Raw genomic sequence first — 26077 nt, 5'->3', positions numbered from 1 at the left:
GAAGTTAAAAGCTAAAGTTAAAATCTTCTGGGGCGTTAGGCCACATCATATTTCGTCTAAAACAACCAACGTTTCGACTCTTCTGCTGGGATCTTCTTCAGGGTTTTCCGGTGTCCACTATTGCTAGAACACTGTTTAGCGTCTGAATGATAACATTTTAGCACACTGACTGAGATTGGAATAATTAAAGCATGCTTTCAATTTGTTACCATTGCTGCACAGTTTCGGCTTTGAAGCCGTTCTCGAATGTCTTCAGAAGTACAACTGAACAAAATGGCCATACGTGAGTGAGACTGAAATATTAAGTGTGGCCATTGTGGTTTGTTTTAATGGAAACAAAACAAAACCACTATTGCCACCAAGAATAACTCCGAAAGTATGACAGGAGCTGAAAAGTTTGTGGGACACAAGTTCCATGGGACAATGGGGGCCATAAAATGACGTTGGTTTTTTGTTGCTAGGTGGGGTCACTTCAGAGATATGAATGTCAACTTTTTTTTTTTTTTTTAATGGGATGCTTTAGTTTGGTAATGTTGCTTCTGTTCTCATAGATGTAACTCTTCATGTAATGTCAAAAATGTGTGTGCGTGTGTGTAGGGAGAGGGGGGGGGGACGTAATCCAGCTACAGTGTGTTGTTATACAAGTGTGACTTAGTAACAAGAGCAGTTTGTTTCGCGCCTGTGCATTGTGTCACCTTTCTGACGCGTATGGCTCTGAAAAGTTCGCGAACTGACATTGACTAATTCTCACTCCTGGAAGAGAAGGACCGGTATACAGGTGAGTCCCTAACTATTGGCACCAAGAATAACTCCGAAAGTATGATAGGAGCTGAAAAGTTTGTGGGACAAATGTTGCATGGGACAGCAGGGGCCATAATATGACGGCGGTTCTTCGTTGCTAGGTGGGGTGGCTTCTGAGATATGAAGGTCAACTTTGTTTTTTTTTTTTTTTTTTGTTTTTGTTTAGTGGGATGCTATAGTTTGATACTTATTTTCTGATAGCGGCTAGACGACTCCAATGATGTGTAACAGTAAAGTCTTTTTAAGGTCAACGAAAGTCAAAAAGATGGCATGAAGGTCCATTTACAGAAGGTGTTCGAACTGATGACCATTGGTATCAATGCAGTGCTGCAGTCTTCTTATCATGGATTGAGTGGTATTCCTTATCACATCGGCACTTATTGTAGCACGTACTATGACAGTTCTCTCTCGCATATCTTCAGGTGTAGTTGGAACGTCTTTATAAACAATGTCTTTTTCGAATCCCCACAAGAAAGAAATCCAGAAGTCTGACGAACGAGTCGGCTATGACACATCTCCTCAGCGTCCAGTCCGACGATTTGGGAATTGTCTCTGTAACTCAGTTCGAGCCGTCAGCGAAAAATGTGCCACACACCCATCGTGTTGATACCACATTCTGTTTCTTGTTCCGAGAGGTATTTCTTCCGATAACAGACCTAATGTTTCTTGCAGGAATGTGGTGTGCTTCCTACCATTAAGATTTCCTCCAATGAATAGGGGCTATAATTCTTTCCTCCAGAATCTCTCACCATACATTCACCGACCATGGTTTCTGGTATGCAACTTACCGCAGCCGACATGGATTTTCAGTTGCCCAATAACGCATGTTATGCAAATTAACATTTCCGTGGTTCGTGAATGTAGCCTCTTCGGTCAATAAACTCGAATTAATAAATGTGTCATCCCTCTGAATCTGAAGTTGAGCCCATCGGCAGAATTCAATGCGACGCATACAATCCGTACCAGTTAATTCTTGGTGGAGACTGATATGGTAAGGATGATATTTATGGCGACGCAGAAGACGAACAACACTATTCTGGCTCATGTCAGATTTCCTTGCGATCTGACGCAAACTAACACAAGGTTCTCGAACCACAGCAGCAAGAGTACCAATTTCCGTTTCCTCGTTAGTAACTTTCCTTTGCCAGATATGTTCCCGATGCGTTAAAGATCCAGTTGTTCTCAATTTACCACGCACATACTTAAATGTACGACGTGTAGGGTGAGTACGTTGAGGATGTCTTTCAGCGTATAAGTCTCTAGCTCTCACTTAATTTCGTTGGCATTCTCCGTAAATGAGAAGCATATCGACTTGTTCTTCGAAGGAATACATCATTCACATTCGCTTGATTCGACGATACTAGTCTTACTGCTCCTATTAGCGTTGTATTGCGAAACCGTCGAATGGTGTTTACAAGTCAATGGCACGTTAGATAGATACGCCGTATTCGGCGAATTTTTACTATTTTCACGATATACGAGAGAGAACTGTCAGTGCATGTGCTTCGATAAGTGCCGAAGTGATAAGGAATACCACTCAATCCATGATAAGAAGATTGCAGCACTGCATTGGTACCAGAGGTCATCACTTCGAACACCTTTTGTAAATGGACGTTCATGCCACCTTTTTGATCAGAGAATAACTACCAAACTATAGCATCCAATTAAAAAAAAAAGTTTACTTTCATTTCTCCGAGACGACCCCACCTAGCAACGAAAAACCGCCGTCATATTGTGGCCCCTGTTGTCCCATGCAACATTTGTCCCACAAACTTTACAGCTACTACCATACTTTCGGAGTTATTCTAGGTGGCAACAGTTAGTGACTCAACCTGTATATTTACGAGGTCACTACAGAGGCAGAACGTGTTATGTTGGGTAATTACAGGTCATGTACATTTTAAATGAACATCCAAGTTTTCGAATCAATTTAGAGAAAAACTTTTTAGGCAAATCGCAACACACTACTAGACGTTTGAAGTCTTTTGTCCGTGACTGGAAAGCCAACGATTCATTGAATTTGACGATATATTAAGGTTTACAATTATGCTCAATTCGCTGCACTGTGAATGTGTAACAAAGAAGAAGTTCTATATGAGGACCAGGTTAGAATTTATTCACGTGTCAACACAGAATAACACACTATTAATCACGTATTCGTGACAAGATGACTCTCTGATTAACAGTTGCACCCTCATTCACCTTAACACGGATGAAAATCTGAGTATTTTTGTTTCTATGTTTTATGAACCCTCGCGTCAGCCGAAGTCAGCTTATAAATGAATTATACAGCTTGAGTAATATTGACTGTTCATATTCTGTGGTTATTTTCTACTGTATAAACGACGATAAATCAGTCAAGAAGGCTAGGAGAGTGTTTCTGTCAGGAATAGCAGACAAGCAGTTGTAAGCGTCTCACTTAGACAATGAACTACAATAATTTGGTTCCTGTACGGCGGATATAGAGAAAGTGTGCGTAAAGGTTAGATTGTAAATTGTGCTCTGGACAAGTATGTGCCTACTAAGTGGATTAAGGTCGGAAAAGACCCATCGTCGTTTAGCAATAAAATTCGGGAAATGCTGAGGAAGTAAAGGCTGTTGCACTCTCACTTCAAAAGTGGAGATTCGTGCGCTTGTGAAAAAATCTATGTGCGAAGTATACTAAAACTACCACCGTCATACCATAGCTAAAGGTCTGGCCGAGAACAGGAGAAAATTCTGGTCCTTTGTAAAATCGCTACGTGGGTCTAAGGCTTCCATCCAGTCTCTTATTGAACAGTCCAGTGTGACAGTACAACGATAGCCGAAGTTTTAAATTTCCCGTTTAAGAAGTCTTTCACGCAGGAGAATTGTTCAAAAATACCGTCGTCTGACCATCGGGCAGAGTTCCGTATGGATGACGTAGAAGTAAGCATCCCCAGGGTACGGAAACAAATGAAAGAGCTGGAAACAAGCAGGTCGCCAGGTAACATCCGGTTTTACAAAGAATACTATTGCAGCATTTTCCCCTTACTTAGCTCGCATTTATCACTAGCGCGTCCTTTTCGAGGAGCATTATAGAGAAAATTTAGAGAAACGGCATCTGACGCTGACTGGAGAACTATCAAAATGTCATCAACATACATTTCGTGTAAGAACTACGAGGATACGAGTAATTAGCTCGCATTTATCACCAGCGCGTTCTTTCCGAGGAGCATTATAGAGAAAATTTAGAGAAACGGCATCTGACGCTGACTGGAGAACTATCAAAATGTCGTCAACATACATTTCGTGTAAGAACTACTAGGATACGAGTAATTAGGTCTATCCGGTAATATATAGAGAGCCGTTTCTCTCTTGCTCTATCTGCGAGTGCACCGTACAGTGTCTTGAGGAGTACGTATGTAGATGCCACGTACAGAGATGCACGTGAGACGACGTCTTTGGACCACACAGAGCAAAGCAGAGGAAGACGTGACAGCTGGTGGGATCCGCCGCAATTACATCAGGCTGTGAGCTCCAAGGATAGACTGTGCAAAAGCATTATGACCGCCTGCTTGTCGGGTCACCTTTGGAAAGTGATACAACTGTGATTCTTCGTGGCGTTGTTTCGACAAATCATCAGTAGATTTACTGATGTTTGTGGTACCAGATGTCTACGCACAGGTCACGGAGTTCCCATAAATTACGGGACGAGATTTTTGGGCGCGTCGCTTCCATCTGCTAGATACAGAAGTCAAGTCTTCCATCGGCCTTGCATGTGGCGAATTTTCGGACCAAGACATTAGCATGAGTTCATGACCATGCTACTCAAACTACTGTAGCTCGATTATAGGCTCGTGACACGCACAGTTATTCAGCTGGAAGATGCCTTTGTCGTCGGGGAACACATAAAGCTTGGAGGGATACGGGTTTTAACACCAATATCGATTGTAAGTAGGTTATACTATGCAAGTGTGTGTATGTAACTATGAAGTGGTTGTTCTTTACTAATGAAGGACATTGAACTGTCAGAGAGAAAGTTGAAGTTTATAGAATATTTATTGTTATAGCTAAAGGATATTTAAAAATAATGGAATTTTATAATACGTATATGTCTGCTCATAAAACAGAAATTGTACTTCGAATGCTGGTTCATGCTTAGGGAATTTGTATTGTGTAGCATAAAAGATGTAGGGAACCCCTTCCGCTACGGAAGTGGCTTGGCGCACGGTAAAAGGTGGTTTTGGCGATCGATCTGGGCGGCTGCTGGGTGAGCACGCTAGGCAGTCAGTGGCTAGGCGTAGTACGGTTAACATCGAGGGTGCCAAGTGAGGCATTTGGAAGCTAATCTATATCGAAAACTTGTCTCGGATGTGGATCCGGCTGTCGGATGGTGCTCTTGGCATTACGGAATGGCTCTAAAATGAGGAAATTACGTCGCCAAGAGTAATTGGTAAAGAGCATTCAACTTCAAGAGCGTGGGACCAGTCAGCCGCTTCATTGTTTGGCTCCACTATTGCACCACTGCTCCGCCAACTACAGTGGCACAGATATATATAATAGCATGGACCAGTACATTTGTGTGAGCGTTTTTCTCAATAATAATTCAAGTGCTATAAACCTGTGTTTGAACCCTAACATTATCCTAGTCATGAAGCGATGCAGGGTCCTATCGCAAGTGTGCAGAAATCCGAGCATCCTGTTTCTAACTAAATGGTAATTTGGTTTTGGTTTAAATGTGCAAAAGACCAGTGCCAGAGCATGTAAGTGTTAATGTAAAAATACCTGCTTCACATATGATGAAAAAGGCACATAATTTGAACTTACATGAAACGTAATTTTGCATTGATTATTACCATGAACTACTTTCTACAGTTAATTAAGCTTACTGTTTGAGTAAATTGCAGTTTGCTTATAAAATAATCACACAGTTTGCCTGTAGGAAAAGAAACAGTTTATGGGTCCCCACAGTAATCTTTTCTCAAATTAAAAGATAATTGGGAATTTCATTGCTATTAAAAGAAATCTGTGACATTCTAATAATGAGAGTATAAAAAGTGTCTAGTATGATTATTTAACTTCATTTGTGGTATGTATATATTAGCTAAATCAAGACTCTCTTCATACCCAACTTTAGTCCAGTGTGCACTGTGGTAACATCTCAGGGCAGAGTTGATTAATGATTGTTATAGTAACTATTATTATTATTATGTGTAAAGTACCTTTGTCTTCTTGTGATTACTGATTTTAGCAAATGATAACTACTGCTATCCACTACTTAATGCGCCCTGTAGTCGTGAGTATCCGGTGCACTATTCAAAGAGAGAATTAATGAAAACCAGTTTTTCAAAATCATGCTTAAATTCTTTGAATATAAAATTTCAAATTATTATGCCCAATTAGCCTGGCGACCGTTTGTTGCTTCATTCACATGAACTTCATTACTTGTATCCTCTCCAAAGTAAAGCCTGTTACGTCTGTCTATTAACTGCCACTTATACGAAATTAATGTTCGATACCCTCTGTCCATTAGGTAATCAAACGGTCAAATACAAAAATCACTAGTCTGTGAGTATGGCGTTATACTGGGCGCAAACTGACGGGCAAGTGTTATAAGGTGAGTCGCAATAATGTCATTGACAGTTGTCTTGGTGCCTTTGATTACTATCACAGATTCTACGGAAGTCCAGCTGAACGTCCCTCGTAGCATAATACTGCCCCCTCCGTCCGCAGCTCGTGGTCGTGCGGTAGCGTTCTCGCTTCCCGCGCCCGGGTTCCCGGGTTCGATTCCCGGCGGGGTCAGGGATTTTATCTGCCTCGTGATGACTGGGTGTTGTGTGATGTCCTTAAGGGTAGTTAGGTTTAAAGTAGTTCTAAGTTCTAGGGGACTGATGACCATAGATGTCAAGTCCCATAGTCCTCAGAGCCATTTGAACTGCCCTCTCCGGCCTGCGATACTGACGCGGTTAATGTTTCGAACAAGCCCTTCGTCTAGATGACGGCGTATACAGATCAGTAGAAGAGATATGTCTCACATTAACGAAGATGGACGAGTGCTCATAGCTCTTAAGGTATTCATTTTAGAACCCATATTTACTGGACTTTTTTCGTTTTGTTGGGCCATACTACCAGCTCTGAAAGTTGTTCAACGTACGATCTTAGCAACAACAGGAACGGTACTGTCTGAGGCATCGGAACGATTTTCGCTTGTGTACGTTCGACTCGATCGTTTATGGACCAGGACCCCTTACCTCAAATTAACACATTTACCCTGCTCTATCATCACTGAAAATCTGTAACATAATCACGGAATCACACTGTAATTGTAGTTTCCGTACTGGGTCACGAGCCCACAACGATGTTAGGCGTAATTCAAACACACAGCGTACTGTGGTCTTTATATTTTGGTTCAACAGTGTGTATCTGCCTTTAAAGCGTTTTGAAGCCATGTGTAATGCTCAGGACATCCAGGGTCGAACTGCAGGAAGTAATTTAATCCTACTCACTGGAAAAATGTTTCGCTCGGTACACTGGTGCAAAAGCGGACAAACTGAATAAAATGCGTTACTTCCTTAGAACGATCCGATAAATTTCTTCTTGCCATCGTAGCTAGTGTGTCCAGATGGAGTGATTGCACAAAGCAGCCGCAGCGTTGGAGAAAGTAAAAACACTGTCGTCCGGTTCTTTAGTGGAAAGCCATGTTGCTCCTCGGCCAACGTTATCTCAGTGGGCCACTACGTATGTTGGACGGCCGCGTTCTGCTGCAACACACCACATAGCGTTGGCGAAGTCGCTTATGGATCTCGGAAGCAAATACAGAATCTTAAGTTGAGGTATGACACTCTTCAAAGAGACGAAATTTCTAGAAAATTCTTAATTACCACTAAGTCAAAGAAAGCAGCATATGTGTATGAGAGGTGCTACACAATCTGTGTGAATTTGTGCAATGTCATCATACGCATATAAATGGAAAGAAAAAGAGTAAAACTGCAGGGTGATGTTTCGTCCATCAGCAGACAATGTGCCTGAGGAGAACTGCTGAAATTTGGCTGAATTATCAAAGAAGGAATTAGGATGGATCAGAAACTATCTAAAAAATTAATGAACATTTTAAATCATTCGATACTGTGAGGTGGAATGAATGAGTGGTAGTCGGACATATTTGAGAAATGTAGCTGAACTTATTATTACCTTGTATTTTGAAGAAGTAACGATGAAAGTAAGCGAAAGTAGACGCAGCTTTCATAATTTATAAATGACTCTGCGCTTCCTTTGGTTCAAAATGGTTCAAATGGCTCTGAGCACTATGCGACTTAACTTTTGAGGTCATCAGTCGCCTAGAACTTAGAACTAATTAAACCTAACTAACCTAAGGACATCACACACATCCATGCCCGAGGCAGGATTCGAACCTGCGGCCGTAGCGGTCGCTCGGCTCCAGACTGTAGTGCCTAGAACCGCACGGCCACTTCGGCCGGCTCCTTTGTAAAGTAAAGAATACTTACAACGATTGTATTAAATTTGCTGGCCACCACACATAAATTACTTTAAGGGTAAACAGAAAAAACAGTAGCGGCAAGTAGTAACAAGTTAATGACCTACTAAAAATCAGAACAGGGAAGGATACAGCAAAGTTAATGAAAGACATATCTCGTGTAAGTCACAAAGTCACAGAAGTTGAAGCAAAGTGCCTGTATTCTGCAGGCAGCAGAAGCGGAAAGGATATAACTTTCCTTAGGAAACAAATTCAGGAGATAGAATTTTCTTGAAATTGAAAAGATTCTGAAACTTGGCATATGTATCAGAGTGTAAAGACACCTGGATGGCGATAAAACTGAAATGTATTAAATAATATTTTTACGAAGTGGTGCTTCACAGTTGATAAATAGCTTAGGCAGACAAATAATAGGTAAATTGTTTTTATTCTACAGTCAGTTTGTTTTTCAGACCACCTTCAGGAATCGAAACGTGAAAACGACGAAAAGGACTTCCTTCATCAACATGGAATTAATTCCTGAGGGTACTTTCATTCCGTCTTTACAACTACAAGAATGTGCGTGTTTTTTCATCAGACATGTTACGCCTTATTGACGCAAAACATCATCAGAGCTGGTGATTTCTGCTTGATTACTCGCCTACATCAGGAAATGTCGTCTGCGACCATGTCTTTGGGGTCTTTCTTCATTCGACACTGATATTTGTAGTCTAATTTTTCGTTGTTTTACAGATGTGTTTCTTACGTTTTACACAGCACACTTTTTTGTACACTACTGCGGTCGTAAATATGGTTGGTTCAAATGGCTCTGAGCACTATGGGACTTAACATCTGAGGTAATCAGTCCTCTAGAACTTAGAACTACTTCAACCTAACTAACCTAAGGACATCATACATATCCATGCGCGATGCAGGATTCGAACCTGCGACCGTAGCCGTCGCGCGGTTCCAGACTGAAGCGCCTAGAACCGCTCGGCTATAACGGACGGCTCGTAAATATGGACAACATACATTAGCTTTACAAACCAAAATCATCAACACAGTCTACATGTGTTCACATTATGATTCCAATTCCATTAAATGTTTGGAAATCATAATGTGAAGATGTGTAGGCCTACATTGTGGGAAAATTTTTGTAAGTATAGCTAATGTGTGGTATCTAGAGTACTTGCTTACAGTTCTTTCCACTCTGGAAAATTAAGCCTATTTCGTACGTGTTCACGTTCAGGCATCTAAAAATGTTTGGGAAATCCTCCAGATATTTCTTAAATCCGCTATCAACACTTCCGCCAAATGATAATACAGACTTTAGCTAAATGAGTATACACTAAAGGAATAACCGAATATGAAATTCCACTGAATTTTCTCATTTAGAGAAGACAAAAGGAGCGATCTGTTTTACTTGCACAAAATATTCAGAAGCCAAGATCGCATAAATATTTCTTTATTTAAAAAAACCAGTTTTGACACACTTTGCAGGTTTTAAACAATCTTTTTGTTATGAAACGCGCTCATTTTAAGTTGGACCTCACGCCAAGTTGTCATGTGGATAAAAAGCAGTAAATTATAAAAGATCTGTCAAACTAATATATGGTTCAAATGGTTCAAATGGCTCTGAGCACTATGGGACTCAACTGCTGAGGTCATTAGTCCCCTAGAACTTAGAACTAGTTAAACCTAACTAACCTAAGGACATCACAAACATCCATGCCCGAGGCAGGATTCGAACCTGCGACCGAAGCGGTCTTGCGGTTCCAGACTGCAGCGCCTTTAACCGCACGGCCACTTCAGCCGGCAAACTAATATATATATATATATATATATATATATATATATATATATATTATTAGAACAAAAGTATCCGGACAGCTGGCTGAAAATGACTTAAAAGTTCGTGGCGCCCTCCATCAGTAATGCTGGAATTCAATATTGCCAACTTCCACTCTCGCAGGCGTACGTTCAATGAGGTGCTGGAAGGTTTCTTGGGGAATAGCAGTCCATTCTTCACGGAGTGCTGCACTGAGGAGAGGTATCGATGTCGGTCGGTGAGACCTGGCCCGAAGTCGGAATTCCAAAACACCCCAAAGATGGTCTATAGGATTCAGGTCAGGACTCTGTGCAGGCCAGTCCATTACAGGGATGTTATTGTCATGTAACCACTCCGCCACTGGCCGTGAATTATGAACAGGTGCTCGATCGTGTTGAAAGATGCAATCGCCATCTCCGAATTTCTCTTCAACAGTGGGAAGCAAGAAGGCGCTTAAAACATCAGTGTTGGCCTGTCCTGTGATAGCGTCACGCAAAACAACAAGGGATGCAAGCCCCCTCCATGAAAGACACGACCACATTATAACTTGTCCGCAGCTCGTGGTCGTGTGGTAGCGCTCTCGCTTCCCGCGCCCGGGTTCCCGGGTTCGATTCCCGGCGGGGTCAGGGATTTTCTCTGCCTCGTGAAGACTGGGTGTTGTGTGCTGTCCTTAGGTTAGTTAGGTTAAAGTAGTTCTAGGGGACTGATGACCATAGATGTTAAGTCCCATAGTGCTCAGAGCCCACTTCATAACACCACCGCCTCCGAATTTTACTATTGGCACTACACACGCTGGCAGATGACGTTCACCGGGCATTCACCATACCCACACCCTGTCATCCGATCGCCACATTGTGTACCGTGATTCGTCACTCCACACGTTTTCCCACTGTTCAATCGTCCAATGTTTACGCTTCTTATACCAAGCGAGGCATCGTTTGGCATTTGCCGGCTGATGTGTGGCATATGAGTAGCCGCCCGACCATGAAATCCAAATGTTCTCACTTCCGGCCTAACTGTCATAGTACTTGCAGTGGATCCTGATGCAGTCTGTAATTCCTGTGTGATCGTCTGTCGGCGGTCTCTGTCAGTCAACAGACGAGGTCGGCCTGTACGCTTTTATGCTGTATGTTTCCCTTCCAATTCACTATCACATCGGAGACAGTGGACCTAGGGATGTTTAGGAGTGTGAAAAAGATCTCGCGTACAGATGTATGACACAGGTGACACCCAATCACCTGACCGCCTTCTAGGTCTGTGAGTTCCGCGGAGCGCCCCATTCGGCTCTCCCACGTTGTCTAATGACTACTGAGGTCGCTGATATGGAGTACCTGGCAGTATGTGGCAGCACAATGCACCTAATATGAAAAACGTGTGTTTTTGGGGATGCACATCCGTTTACATAAGCTGGACGTATTCTAAACATCGAAAATCCACTTCGAACGGTATAATGTGCAACTGCTTTATGTTTTTTAAATATTTTAGTTGTGACAAACCTTTTACAACGTGCTGTTTGCTATCTATCTCACTACTTGATGTGAGGTTCACTTAAAATGAACACGTTTCATAACAGAAATCTTTTTAATACCGGAAGATGACAACAAAGTTTCTCGAAACAGATTTTTTCAATAAAGAAGTATTTATGGGACCTCTTGACTTTTGAACGTCTTTAACACATGAAACTCCGCTCTCCTGAAATTTAATAAATATTTTGATGTCAGTCAATCACTGTTGTAGCAAGAGAATGATAGCCTTGTCTGTCGATTTATGGTATTTTCATTTTGTAGCCCCTCTTTATCCAATAACAGCTCTCCATTTAGTTCTGTTGTGTACAATAAACAAAACGCTTGTAACCATATATGATAAATTTATAGCAGCGAAAGGACCAGTAATGTCATGGAAGGCTTTCTGAATACTCAATGCTCTGAAAGGATTCCTTTGTCTCACAATATACCTGGATTTGTGGGAGAATCTATCTGTCCACCAATACTGCCGACAATGACTTTGGCGGAAAACGCTGTTGTCTATGCGGAAGCTCCAACTCTCTATGACTGTAATAAAATGCAGGAAGATCTGCAGAGGACCGCCTATTGGTACAGAGACTTGGAGTTGTCCCGTGAAAAATAAAGGTACTGTATTACACATAAATGGGGGGAGGAGGTTAACTACGGTTCGATTACACTATATATGATAAATGTCAGGAAACAGTGACAGTCAAAAAATACCTAGGTGTATTCGATGCGACGGAGAGTGGATTGACCGCATAAGAAAAAATGTAGGAAAAGCAGATGCCAGGATGGAATTCACTGGAATAAATGCTTGGGACAGTCTCGCTGGACCGATTATTAAGTACGGATCCCTACCCGGTTTCAGTAATAAAAGCTATGGAGATGGTCCAGTGAAGAATGGTGGGTTCGTCATGGATTCGTTTAGTAAGAGCTATAGATGCTAAGCTGACTCCCGTGGCAGACGCTACAAATGGCTCTGAGCACTATGGGACTTAACATCTGAGGTCATCAATACCCTAGAACTTAGAACTACTTAAACGTAACTAACCTAAGGACACCACACACATCCATGCCCGCGGCAGGATACGAACCTGCGACCGTAGCGGTCGCGCGGTTCCAGACTGAAGCGCCTAGAACCGCTCGGCCACAACGGCCGGCGCAGACGCTACAAGACAGACGTAGTGCATCACGGAGATGTCTACTGCTAAAATTCCGAAAGCGTAATTTCCAAAAAGAGCCGGCAATATATTACTCCCTCCCACACAAGCCTCACAAAATGATCATGACGAGATAATCAGAGAAATTACTGACATTCGTTCGTCCCTCACACCATTCGTAATCGGAACAGGGAAGTGGAGAAATGAATGCGGTATCAAAAGCACCAACTGCCACGCACCGCCTGATGGTTTGCAGAGTATGTAGAGGGCTGTTCCAGAGCAGTTCAGAGAGCCTTCCGAAAATTGCTGTACGGCTAGCGCCCCTCTCATCTAAGGAGAAATGTGCCCTCTTAATAAAATAATTATTCTGCTGAGAACTGACTCCTACCAGCGTGCAAAAGATATGTTATAACTTAACTGTACATGTCGTCTGTGGTGCAAACTTAAATTGCATGCTTTTATAAATGCTGGAATTTATTATCTTTTGTGTCAAATATTACCAGCAGAATATTTTAGGAAAAGTGTCAGTTGATTTCGTTGGCCACGAAATGGTAAAATAAGAAAATAATGTATTGGCTGTTACGGTTATTCTGATTTTCTATATCGCCATTGTAACTTATTTTGTTGATGCCCTCATATATTTATGAATGATAGAAAAGGAAACGATTGGTCCCAAGACAGATTTTGTGGAACTGTGTTATCAATTCTTTACTGGGTACAGCTGAGTGACTGGAATATGAATATTGTAAGTGAGGTAACGTCTTGATTCTAACGACTTTGTTGTCTTCTAAACGGTAAAATAGGAGTAACTCATTTTGTAGTTATTGCTGTTTTGATTTTCTTTATCCACTGTCGGAACATATTTTCCGCATCAGCCACGTACGGAAAGGAAAGTTTAGAAGATAGCTATCGTGCAGAGATAAAATTAGTGTATCCGACTGACAGCGAAGGAACATTATGTCACAGAAATAAAATTAGCTGACCCCAAAATAGGTCCTTGTGCAACTGTGGTATCAGCACTTTCCTAGATAATGCTGAGCGAAAGGAATACGGTCTTAAACATTACGAGTGAGCTAACGTTACTGTTCTAACAATTTTGTTGTCCGTGAAACGGTAAAATAAAAGTAACTCAGTTTATTTCCTAATTATTGCTATTTTGATTTTCTTTATCAGACACTGGAGTATATTTTCTGAATAACCCACATATGCCCGTAAAGGACTGTTGACATGGTTGCAATGCAGAAATAAAATTGTCTGAACAAAAGAAGAGAAATCGATTATGTCACAAAGCTAAAATCAACTGGCCCCAGAATAGATCCTTATGGAACTGTGGTATCAATACGTTCCTAGCTGTAGCTGTGCGACAGGAATACTGCCTTTGACATTAGAAGTGAGTTAACGTTTCTATTCTAGAAACTTTCCTGTTCATGAAATGGCAAAACAATAATAACTGACCTAACTTTATAGTTATTGCTATTTTGATTTTCTTTATCGGACTTTGGTGCACATTTTCTGAATGGCCTACATGTATCTATGAAGGAATGTTTGGGAGATACTTATGATACAAAGATAAAAATTAATTTATCTGTTTGATAGAGAAGGGAATGGTTACGTCACAGAGATAAAATCAGTTGGTCCCAAAATAGATCCTTGTGGAACTGTGGCATCAGTACTTTCCTAGCTACTGCTGAGCGAAAGGAATATGGTGTTTAGCATCACAAGTGAGCTAACATTTCTGTTCTAACGACTGTCTGTAAAATTCAATTTATTTCGTAGTTAGTTATTGTGAAGTTGATTCGATGAACCCTCTTCCAGGCACTTAAGTGTGATTTGCAGTGTGTCCATGTAGAAGTAGATGTAGATATTACAGCTATTTTCATTTTCCTTACCGGACACCGGAGTTTTATTTTCTGAATGACCCATGTATGTCTATGAAAGAATGTTCAGGAGATGGTTACAATGCAGAGAAAACATTAGTTTGTTTGAATAATAGAAAAGAAATTGATTATGTCCCAGAGCTTATATAAATTGGCCCCAGAATAGATCCTTGTGGAACTGTGGTATCAATATGTCCCTAGTTGGTTCAAATAGCTCTAAGCACTATGGGACTTAACATCTGAGGTCATCAGTCCCCTAGACATAGAACTACTTAAACCTAACTAACCTAAGGACACCACACACATCCATTCCCGAGGCAGGATTCGAACCTGCGACTGTAGCGCTTAAAACCGCTCGGCCACAGCGGCCGGCACGTCCCTAGTTGCAGCTGGGCAACGGGAATACGGCATTTAACATTACTAGTGAGCTAACATTTCTATTCTAATGACTTTGCTGTCCATAAAATGGTGAAACAAGAATAACTCGCACTACAACATAGTTATTCATATCCTGATTTTATTTTATGAATGACTAATGTCTGTCTATGGAGTGTTTGGGAGATAATTATGATACAGAGATGAAATTAATTTGTCCAAATGATAGAGAAGGAAATTGTTCTGTCACAGAGATAAAATCAGTTGGTCCCAAAATAGATCCTTGTGGAACTGTCGTATCAGTACTTTCCTGGCTTCAACTGAGCGACTGAGATATGAACTTCCGCTGCAGAACCGAGCTAACCCCAACAACTTCGTCGCTCGTGGCAGGGTAAAATCAGAAAGAACATATTTTAACAGAATGTGCAGTGAGCGCGGCGGCGATCGGAACTGGCCGGCCGCCTTGTCGCGGCGCCTGCACTATGTCTGCGCGGTGAGTCAGCGCAGTGCCGCGGCGCGCAGCGCACGTTGACCTCGGGGTTAGGCTAGCAGCGCCCAAACCAGAACCAGACGCACCACTTAGCGGCGCCGCCTGCCGAACCCAACGGGGCCTGCTCTGCTGTCTGGTGTCTGCCCTGCTCCAAACAGCGCGACTGCCCGCACCGTGTCCCACCTGCAGGCGATCGCTGTGCCCACGTTCCATAAGCTAGCATCACCACCACCGGCTTCAGGTCACGTCTACAGAGATGGGCCCAAACTAAAGAATGTGGATAACCTGCGATGCGTGGATTTCTGCACACAGTTATTCCAACTGCCAGAGAAAGCGCAGATTTACTTTACTTGTTCTACTGTTACCTGAGGACCCATCAAATCCTGCCAAAACCTGACTTGAAATGCCTCGTTCACGCTTTCACCAAGATAATCGCCTTTGACGAAGGGCTGATGGCTATGGCCTCACGCCTGGGAACGACCATCTCGGAAATGTGGAAGCTAGTCGACTGTTGGCCTGTTACTGTCGTATGATTGGAAATTGGCTTATGGAAAGTGAAAGGGGGAGTAAGAACCAACGTCTTGGGCGTCGGTGTTCATCACACAAACTGTGCTCACCCACTCTGTAAAGAGCAGTATATTTGTGGCAGATATGATGACAATGCTGGTGCAGGGGTAGATCTTTCAGAGCGCGCTGTTGAACATGGAACTCCACAGCAAACGACTCCTTGGTGTTTCCAAGTTGAGCCACCGACATCAGTAACGTTATCAGCGAATTCGGGATAATCGAGATCTGATCGTGGACCAATGGAAATTTGTCACCTTCTTGGATGATGTGCCAGATCGATGGTCGTACCTGGATGCGTCGTCATTCAGTCGAACGGCTGCTAGAAACATGTCGCAGGTAGTTTGGGACAGTATTATGCTATGAGGGACATTCACCTGAGTTCCATGGAACCTGTAGTAGTGATCAAAGATAGCTCGACAACGATGGACTACGTGAACAGTACTGTGGACCACTGACATCCATTCATGCTTGATGTCATCCTCGACGCCGATGGTATCTTTCAACTGAGTAGCTGTCCAAGTTGCAATGCCATAACTGTGTACAGTGCTTGAGGAGAACGTTGCTGAACTCGCCTAGTCATCTTGGCCACCACAGTGGCCTGAACTGAACCCAGACGAACACATCTCGGACGCTTTGGGGCACGCCCACAAACCACCGGCACGAAATTTACTGAAACTGCGTGGCCTGTGCATAGACATCTGATGCCATATATCTACAGAAGCCTGCCAAGTATTTTTCTACTCCGCACCACGCAGATTTGTTCCCGTCTTGCACTCCAAAGGGGAAACAACACCCATCGATGTATATCCTGTAAATGTACGTCAACATCATCAAGTGCAGTGGTTCACAACCTGGGGTAATTGCCCCCTAAGGGGTAAAATAAAATTTTCTGAGGGGTAAAAACTAAACGATTCGATTCTGTTTCAGTAACAAAACTAAATTATTTTGGAAAGATCATTATTATTATCACAATTTGTAAAACTCTAATGTTGATTATACAATGAAGCGCCAAAGAAACTGGTATAGGCATGCGTATTTAAATACAGAGATATGTTAACAGGCAGAACACGGCGCTGCTTTCGGCAGCGCCTATATAAGACAAGAAGAGTCTGGCGCAATTGTTAGATCGATTACTGCTGATGCAACGGCAGGTTATCAAGGTTTAACTGAGTTTGAACATGGTATTACACTCGGCGCGAGAGAGATGGAACTCAGCATCTCCGAGGTAGCGATGAAATGTGGATTTTGTGTACGACCATTTCACGAGTATACCATGAATATCAGGAATCCGGTAAAACATCAAATGTCCGACCTCGCTTCGGTCGGAAAAAGATCCTGCAAGAACGAGACCAATGACTACTGAAGAGAACTGATCAACGTGACGGAAGTGCATCCCTTCCGCAACTTACTGCAGATTTCAATGCTGGGCCATCAACAAGCATCAGCATGCGAATTCAACGAAAAATCATCGATATGGGCTTCCGGAGCTTAGGCCCACTCGTGTCCCTTCGATAACTGCACGACACAAACCTCTCCGTCTCGCCTGGGCCCGTCAACACTACACTGGACTGCTGATAACTGGAAACATGTTACTTGGTCGGACGAATCTCATTTCAAATTGTATCAAATGGATGGACATGTATGGGTATGGAGACAACTTAATGAATCCAGGTACCCTGCATATCAACAGGGGACTGTTCAAGCTGGTGGAGGCTCTGTAATGGTGTGGGAGGTGTGAAGTTGGAGTGATATGTTACCCCTGATACGAATAGATACGACTCTGACAGGTGACACGTACGTAAGCATCCTGTCTGAACGTTTGCATCCATTCATGCCCACTGTGCATTCTGACGGACTTGGGCAATTCCAGCAGGGCAATGCGACACCCCACAAGTCCAGAATTGCTACAGAGCGGCTCCAGAAACACTCTTCTGCGTTTAATCACTTCCGCTGGCCACCAAACGCATCACACATGAACATTATTGAGCATACCTGGGATTCCTTGCAAAGTGCTGTTCAGAAAAGATCTCCCAATTCGTACTCTTACGGATTTATGGACAGCCCTGCAGGATTCATGGTGTCAGTTCACTCCAGCACTGCTTTAGACATTAGTCGAGTCCATGCCACGTCGTGTTGCGACACTTCTGCGTGCTCGCGGAGCTCTACAAGACATTAGACAGCTGTACCAGTTTCATTGTCTCTTCAGTGTATAAGCTATCAATAATTACTAGTAACATTAATGCAGTGGAGGTTACAGTTTCCTGACATACCCCCCCCCCCCCCCAATACATACATATGTAGTGTTTTCTCCTGTACATCGTTAACGATAAAAGTGAGACAATATACATACCATATGCTAAATATTTAAAAAGTCTTCTCCAAGGTGTAGTTGATTGAAACGCCCACTAAACCCACCGGGCAGAACAGGTGATTAGGATTGTGGAAAGGGCCAAATAAGGTTGGGGTCAGTTTCACCATAAAATTGTAATTTATTGTAATTTAATAACACATTCAAACCAAAACAGCACATAGCCGAGCCTTTACAACTACGAGTTTCAAAATCGAATTTTTTCACGGCTAAAGGACTCCAAACAAGAAATCTTAAAAATCAACAAAGAAAAATGCATTTAAAGTACCTAGGTGGAAAGCCTCAAGGCAGAAGTGGAAATACAAACATAAACAAGATGAAAAGATGCAATACAAACGACTGAAGACCCACAATAAAATTTTCAAGATTTTAAAATAAATTACCATGACCTTTATAAAGGCAGAAGGCTGCAATTTTTTGCTTAAAGGGTAATTTAAAGTATAAGGTTTTAAGGCTGAAGGTCCACAATTAATTTTCCAAAATTAAAAAAAATGTATATAAACATGAGCCTTAAGTTTTAAGTAGCTGAAACCAGACTAAAAGAAAAATATCCACTTGCCAGAATTCAAACTTACTTACATAAAACAAAATAAAACCAAGAGTTTTTCTTTTATCAGTGGATATGATAGATTATAAACAGACAATTAAACACCGGTGAGAAAGACAGTAAAGACAACAGCACTCAGAAGCCTCCAGGGGATCGGTCTGCCCTCGTTCAGGTGGTGAGCCCAGCTACATTTGATCCGTCGGAATCCAACCAAGGGACAGCCACGGACCGACCGACAAACGACTTGCTTGCCACCAATCGGTACATGAGAATTCAAACACAAAATGTTACAGGCGTGATTATCCACAATCAGATCTGCATACATATTAAGCTGTCGAAACTACACACCGTGTTGGACAGTGACAACAGGTGAGGAAAGGACACTGCCTGAAACTACGTTAGTGGCCAGGGCAGGTAACCTGAACACTAACGGCCACAAGGCAGAAAATTCCGCTGGTGCATTTGAATTGTAGTCAGCCAATATAGTTAATTCCACCGCATGGCAGCTAAATTTCAGCAATACAAACACTCAGTGTTGCTCACAGGAAAACCTCCCCAACAGCGAACCACCGAAACGAACCACACAACATGAATGGACGTGGCTTAGGTACTTGAAACCACTACTCAACTTTGACGTCTTGGGTCGTGAACCACGAAGCTCGGAGCGATTGGACAGCTCCACACACACTCCGACATTGCGCAGGGACCGCCAGTGGACCTAGCCGACTGCACCACGCGGAGATAACTTCCCTGGTCGGCAGCAACCGACCGACTGCCCACAGAGTCCCTAGCCGGAAACTAAATGCACAAAACCAAAGATGGTACACGGTGCAAATATCAATACACATCGCTGCTGCCACACGTAGAAGGAAGAAGAATCATGGCGTAACCGCAACAAGGACGGAAACCAAACACAGATAACAGCCAAGTTCACGAAAACGCAAAGTTGGGAATGAGCACGGCTCAATGATACCTGAAGTATTTCAGAAATTGCTTCATTACTCACTTAGAAACAGATAAATTAATTAATCGACAGTACTACAGAGCAGTAACTAAGTATGGGTTACTACATTGTTGTACACAGTATTGTTATAATTATTATTGCTATTACTATTAGTGGCTGTGGTTAGACACAAAGCATTAACAGCCTGAAGTCTTCCAATTTTGCCAGTTCAGAAGTCAGGAGTGCAGCAATCAAGTGAGTTACGAACAGTAAGTATGGTGCGTGGATTTTAATTCGATTGATTTTAAATGGGGTTGCAGTGTGCAGGTCAAGCAAGTGCCGCAAAGGAGATGAGTAATGCAGGTGAAATAAGTTGTACAAGTGTCTACCCTCACTGTGGATATTCAGCTTTCTTATCTGAGGAGGAATTGTTGGTCGGACTTGCGATCCACCACGAATTCCTTCCTCATTCAAAAACACACACACACACACACACACACACACACACACACACAAACCAAATATCATTCACCTTTCATCATATTCATTCTAAAATTTAGTTAGGAGCTAAACTTGGCGAAAAGGTTCAAATGGTTCAAATGGCTCTGAGCACTATGGGACTCAACTGCTATGGTTATCAGTCCCCTAGAACTTAGAACTACTTAAACCTAACTAACCTAAGGACATCACACACATCCATGCCCGAGGCAGGATTCGAACCTGCGACCGTAGCAGTCGCACGGCTCCGGACTGCGCGCCTAGAACCGCGAGACCACCGCGGCCGGCCGGCGAAAAGGTGGGGGTCAAATTGTACTCAGGGATAATAGTCTAAGAAAGGTTGGAACCACTGAACTAGTGCAACCTATAAGACTCTCATGTTTGTCTAAAACGCCAGATTCATTCAACAGCCAAAGAAACATTTTTACTTCAAAATCGACTGCAATTAAATTGAAACAATGAACACAGTTCAATGGAAGAAAAGTAGTAAGTGAGTAAATCGTCTTTATCGTCCGTACAAATTATTCAAAACTGACGTCCCCTGTTTCCAGCTCTATGAAGGCAACAACATTACCGTAATTTCGGGGGTTATGATTCTGATACATGGAATGCTGCCATTAGCTTTTGTACGTTTTAAGGTATCTAGCACAGCATATGATAAAAAATAAAAGTTTACGATAATTTCTAGCGAAGTAAAGCTTGCAATCGGCAGCAACAGATGATCATATGGTCTTTCTGCAAACTGATGAGCAAACAAGCGAATCTCCACTGTCCCCATCCAGCCACCCCTCATCGTCCCCCGTCTCCCTTCACCCCAACCAAATACCATTTCACAAAATATGTTAATATTTTTACTTTGGGGTTTGTCAGTTTCATAGTTCATTACATAGCATTTTGCATGTTTTAGAAAACAAATTTTCATGGCACACAATCTGAAAATGGCAAGGAATTTTAGAAAATTGCAGGCTGTATCAGAGGACACTTTTCAGGTGCTCGCTTTAGGGCTAGCCCATATGAATAAACTTGCTGACTGATCGGCTGTACAAAGAAGAGAAAAAAAATGCTCGGCTCACAGGCAGGTTCATACCTGATGACGACAGTAAGCTCGACACGGATCTTGAGTCCACGGGCAGAGCCAACAAAGCACAGGAAGTTGAGTAAGGCAAGACAGAAAGGGAAAGCCCTTCACTAGAGAAACAAAACAACGGAAACAGCCTCTCATTCGCTTACTCGCTTACACGTTCGCATAGCCGTAGTCTGGGGAACTGTGTTCACAGTTGTAATACTAAGTGAAGCCGGCCGGAGTGGCCGAGCGGTTCTAGGCGCTACAGTCTGGAACCGCGCGACCGCTACGGTCGCAGGTTCGAATCCTGCCTCGGGAATGGATGTGTGTGATGTCCTTAGGTTAGTTACGTTTAAGTAGTTCTAAGTTCTAGGGGACTGATAACCTCAGACGTTAAGTCCCATAGTGCTCAGAGCCATTTGAACCATTTTTTTGCTAAGTGAAATACTGATAATGCCGAGAGCACACTCTGATTCTATATCATGTAAATTACATTTCTGGTGCATAATGATAAAGTGATGTATTATGCATTATTGTAAATAATTTATTAATAATTTTGAAAAAAAATCATAACATTCTCTGAACGCAAATACGAGGGATATTCGGAAAGTAAGTTCCGATCGGTCAAGAAATGGAAACCACTATGAAAATCTAATAAAGCTTTGCACATATGTATTCGACAGTGTCTCTAATATGCCTGTCGGTTGCATCACTTCGCTCTTTTCAGTTCTGAGTTCATGGTGAGCACATAAAGATGAGTAGAAAATAGTGCCTCCCGCCAAGTATGCGGTCCTGGCGAGAGATTTCGCCTGATGTTATGCAGCCCACATTACAGAACTGTCATACGGTTCCTACTTCGTGACAATTCTCGGTTGCAATCTGCAAGGGCAATGAGAATGCTCCTGCAGCGTTTTCGATGGGAAGTGTTTAATCACCCGCACTACAGCCCGTAACTGGCTCCCTCTGTGTTTCATCTCTGCTCACATTAACTATTGGCTACGAAGACAACATTTTCGCACAGACAACGAGCTATACATGAGCGAAGACAATTGACGGAAAGTACAGGCGGCTGCCTTCTATGGTGATAGTATTGGAAAGTTGGTACAACACTACAAGAAATGTCTAAATCGGAGTGGTGGCTATGTAGAGCAGTGGCTGGAAGCTGTAGCTAACTGTTGCAGATAAAATATTTCTGATTTTCACAGTGGTTTCCATTTCGCGATCAATCGGAGCTTACTTTTCGAATAGACACATTATTTGTGTGTTCAAATACCGGTTTCGATCGTTGTGATCATCTTCAGATTGATATAACAAGAGCGAATATGCATATTTACGAAAAAATGGGCATAATAGTAGACTATCAACTATTACAAGCAGTATAGTAATATACTCGTACATGGTCTGGAATGTTGGTAAACATATCTCTCTTCATAAAGTTAACGGAGTAAGAAAATAAAACACATAACCGTAAATGACATCGTCACAAAGAGGAAAAGCATGATAAATGGTAAACATTCATGACCCATAAGGTCGGTTCGTTTCTGACGCACGGTGTTTGCAACTATGGTGGAAACAGCTGAGAGAGTGTGGCTGCTGGGCGTTGCGGGCCGAAGGTAGTTTCCAATGGTGTGATAAAAAGTCAGAAGTATGATCTTACACATTCTGCATAAAACTAATCGGACATATTAAAATGCAATTAACGAAAGAGCTAGAGTTTTAACATGGGCCCACAGGGAAATGTTAGTTTAAAATATAAAAGATACTTGCAAATAAGAGCCTGTGAAATACACAGTTCAATAAAGTTCTTTGACAGCAGCATCTTAAAGGATTAAAAAATCATAGGCATCGCGGGCGTATGAGCATATCAAGAACGAATCTAAGAAACTGCGGTCTGTGCGGGGCCAAGACATAATGCAAACGGACACAATCAGAAATACAGATAATAAGGACTCTAAAGCTCATGAAGGTATCATAATGACATAACTTTAAAATTACGAAAGCTGGTTGCTAGTGGTTGTCTGTGACGTACACAAAGGACAAATAAGCGAGCTGAAAGCAGCATACGTATCAGAACATGATCAAAAAAAGGCAGCGGTCACGGCAGATTCGCCAAATCCGAGGCAACGACATGTGAGCAGCAAAGAAGCGGGGAAGAAACAGCGCGCTACTAGTACAGAAGGCATCCAACGTCCTGTCATATAATGAGAAATAGGCGGTGGGTGTAAATTCATTCTGCCGGCCGCGGTGGTCTCGCGGTTCTGGGCGCGCAGTCCGGAACCGTGCGACTGCTACGGTCGCAGGTTCGAATCCTGCCTCGGGCATGGATGTGTGTGATGTCCTTAGGTTAGTTAGGTTTAAGTAGTTCGAAGTTCTAGGGGACTAATGACCACAGCAGTTGAGTCCCATAGTGCTCAGAGCCATTTGAACCATTTTTGTAAATTCATTCTGATCATTGGGAAGATAAATCTCTACTTCTTCCAAAACACTGAATAGAGCTACCTTACGAGCAGTGTGCATATTTTAATCTACGTTAGCTACAATATGGTTGTGCGCAGTCAAGTTGTGTCCAAATGCAGCTCTGTTTGGTCTACGTGCGTGTTCTTTGAACATAACGTTAACAATCCTGCCCGTTTGTCCTAGAGAAAACTTCTCTCTTGTATTCTATAGACGTCTGAAATTTATGCCTATATATTTTATGTGCTTGCTCTGTTAACTTCATAAAGACAGTTATATTTGTTAACCGTCCAGACAATGTTTATTAAGGGGGGTATGACGTGAAACGGGCCGACTTGGAGCAGGAGAGGCACCACAGGACATATTAATTTGCACTGTCTATACTTTTACAAATAAATTCATAAAATTTTGTCAGCATGACGAGGAAGGATTCAGAATTCACACTCACAGCAGAGGAAGTTGAAAAACATAACAAAACAATTTTTTTTTACATGTGAAATTTCACCATTTTTTCACTTGGTATTGGCTGCATTTGTTGCTGTAGGTACACTTTTCTTCATAAGTAAGAGAGATTCTTCGATGAATTTTGCACAGCATACAAACCATACTTACAGGTGTATGAAACTCTAGAATTTCCCAAATCTGTTAAAAACTGTGGTAAAAATTGAGATAATTATCTATAAAAATCCAGTTCTCTCTAAACACGAAGTTTAAAACGTAACAGCCCATTCATTTTTCCATAGATTAAATAAATTGTAGAGTTTCATACACCTGTAAGTATGGTTTGTAAGCTGTGCAAAATTCATCAAAGAATCTCTCTTACTTATGAAGAAAAGTGTACCTATAGCAACAAATGCAGCCAACAGTAAGTGAAAAAAATCATGAAATTTCACATTTAAAAAATATTATTTTTTCGTGTTTTTGAACTTCCACTGCTATGAGTGTGAATCCTGAATCCCTCCTGATCAAATGCTGACAAAGTTTTACGAATTTATTTGTAAAAGTATAGACAGTGGAAATTAAAATGTCCTGTGGTGCCTCTCCTTCTCGAAGTCGGCCCGTTTGACGTCCTACCCCCCTTAAGATACTGTTCGTAATAGCTCATAGCCTACTATTACCTACATTTTTTTTATAAATAAGTGCATTTTCTGCTTTTAGACCACTCTGAAGATGATCATGATGATAGGAACCGGTAATAGAATAAAAAAGTACTCGCGACCATGGCTATTTCAGATTTACAAAATTTCATAACACCCCTCATCAAGTCATTAAAATGGTTCAAATGGCTCTGAGCACTATGGGACTCAACTGCTGAGGTCATAAGTCCCCTAGAATTTAGAACTACTTAAACCTAACTAACCTAAGGACAACACACACATCCATGCCCGAGGCAGGATTCGAACCTGCGACCGTAGCGGTCGCGCGGTTCTAAACTGTAGCGCCAGAACCGCTCGGCCACAAGCGGCCGGCATCAAGTCATTAATAGTGTACTTCCGGGCGTTCTGCAGAGTTGTTGTTTCCATTTTATGCACAATTTTTCGACGACCGACCCATACGTCTTCTTCTTAACTCGGCAGCGGCAGTGAGCTGAAGTAGCGAGTTAGGAGGGGCAGCCACACATGTGTAGCGCAGGTGAGCGAAGATGCCACCACTGCGGGCGCGGTACTCACTGGAAGGTCTGCGGGGCGGCGCCAGCTGCGGCGGACCGAGGCGCTACTGGAGACACGTGCTGCTGGGGCCGCGGGTGGCGGCAGCGGCAGCGGCAGCGGCAGCCGCGTAGGAGGCGTGGCTGCGCGGGCGGCGGGGGCGGCGGTGGTCTCTGCTCGCGGCGGGCACGACCCGTGGCCGCCGGCCAGCCCTGCGCACAACAGCAACAAAACACAACATTCAGCTGCTGCTGGCTGACGCCGTCACATCTGCGAATGGTTGTCATAACGTTACGTCAGCTCGGTACACTACAGTTATGTACACTACTGGCCATTAAAATTGCAACACCAAGAAGAAATACAGATGATAAACGGGTATTCATTGGACAAATATATTATACTAGAAGTGACAAGTGATTACATTTTTACGCAAATTGGGTGCATAGATCCTGAGAAATCAGAACCCAGAACAACCACCTCTGGCCGTAATAACGGCCTTGATACGCCTGGGCATTGAGTC

General features: G+C 42.6%; 1 protein-coding gene across 1 annotated transcript in view; it reads right to left on the bottom strand.

Annotated features, from left to right (window-relative positions):
• Nucleotides 1-25681, bottom strand: part of LOC126195300 (uncharacterized) — a 195970-nt gene extending 170289 nt beyond the window's left edge. Inside the window, exon 1 of the mRNA XM_049933854.1 lies at nucleotides 25582-25681. The gene's annotated coding sequence lies outside the window, so the exon portion shown is untranslated. The remainder of the gene's footprint in view (nucleotides 1-25581) is intronic.
• Nucleotides 25682-26077: the final 396 nt, after the last annotated feature.

This window comes from Schistocerca nitens, chromosome 7 (assembly GCF_023898315.1).
Source record: "Schistocerca nitens isolate TAMUIC-IGC-003100 chromosome 7, iqSchNite1.1, whole genome shotgun sequence".
Taxonomy (NCBI): domain Eukaryota; kingdom Metazoa; phylum Arthropoda; class Insecta; order Orthoptera; family Acrididae; genus Schistocerca; species Schistocerca nitens.
Note: the sequence above shows the minus strand (reverse complement) of the source record. Positions and strands in the feature narration are given on the sequence as shown.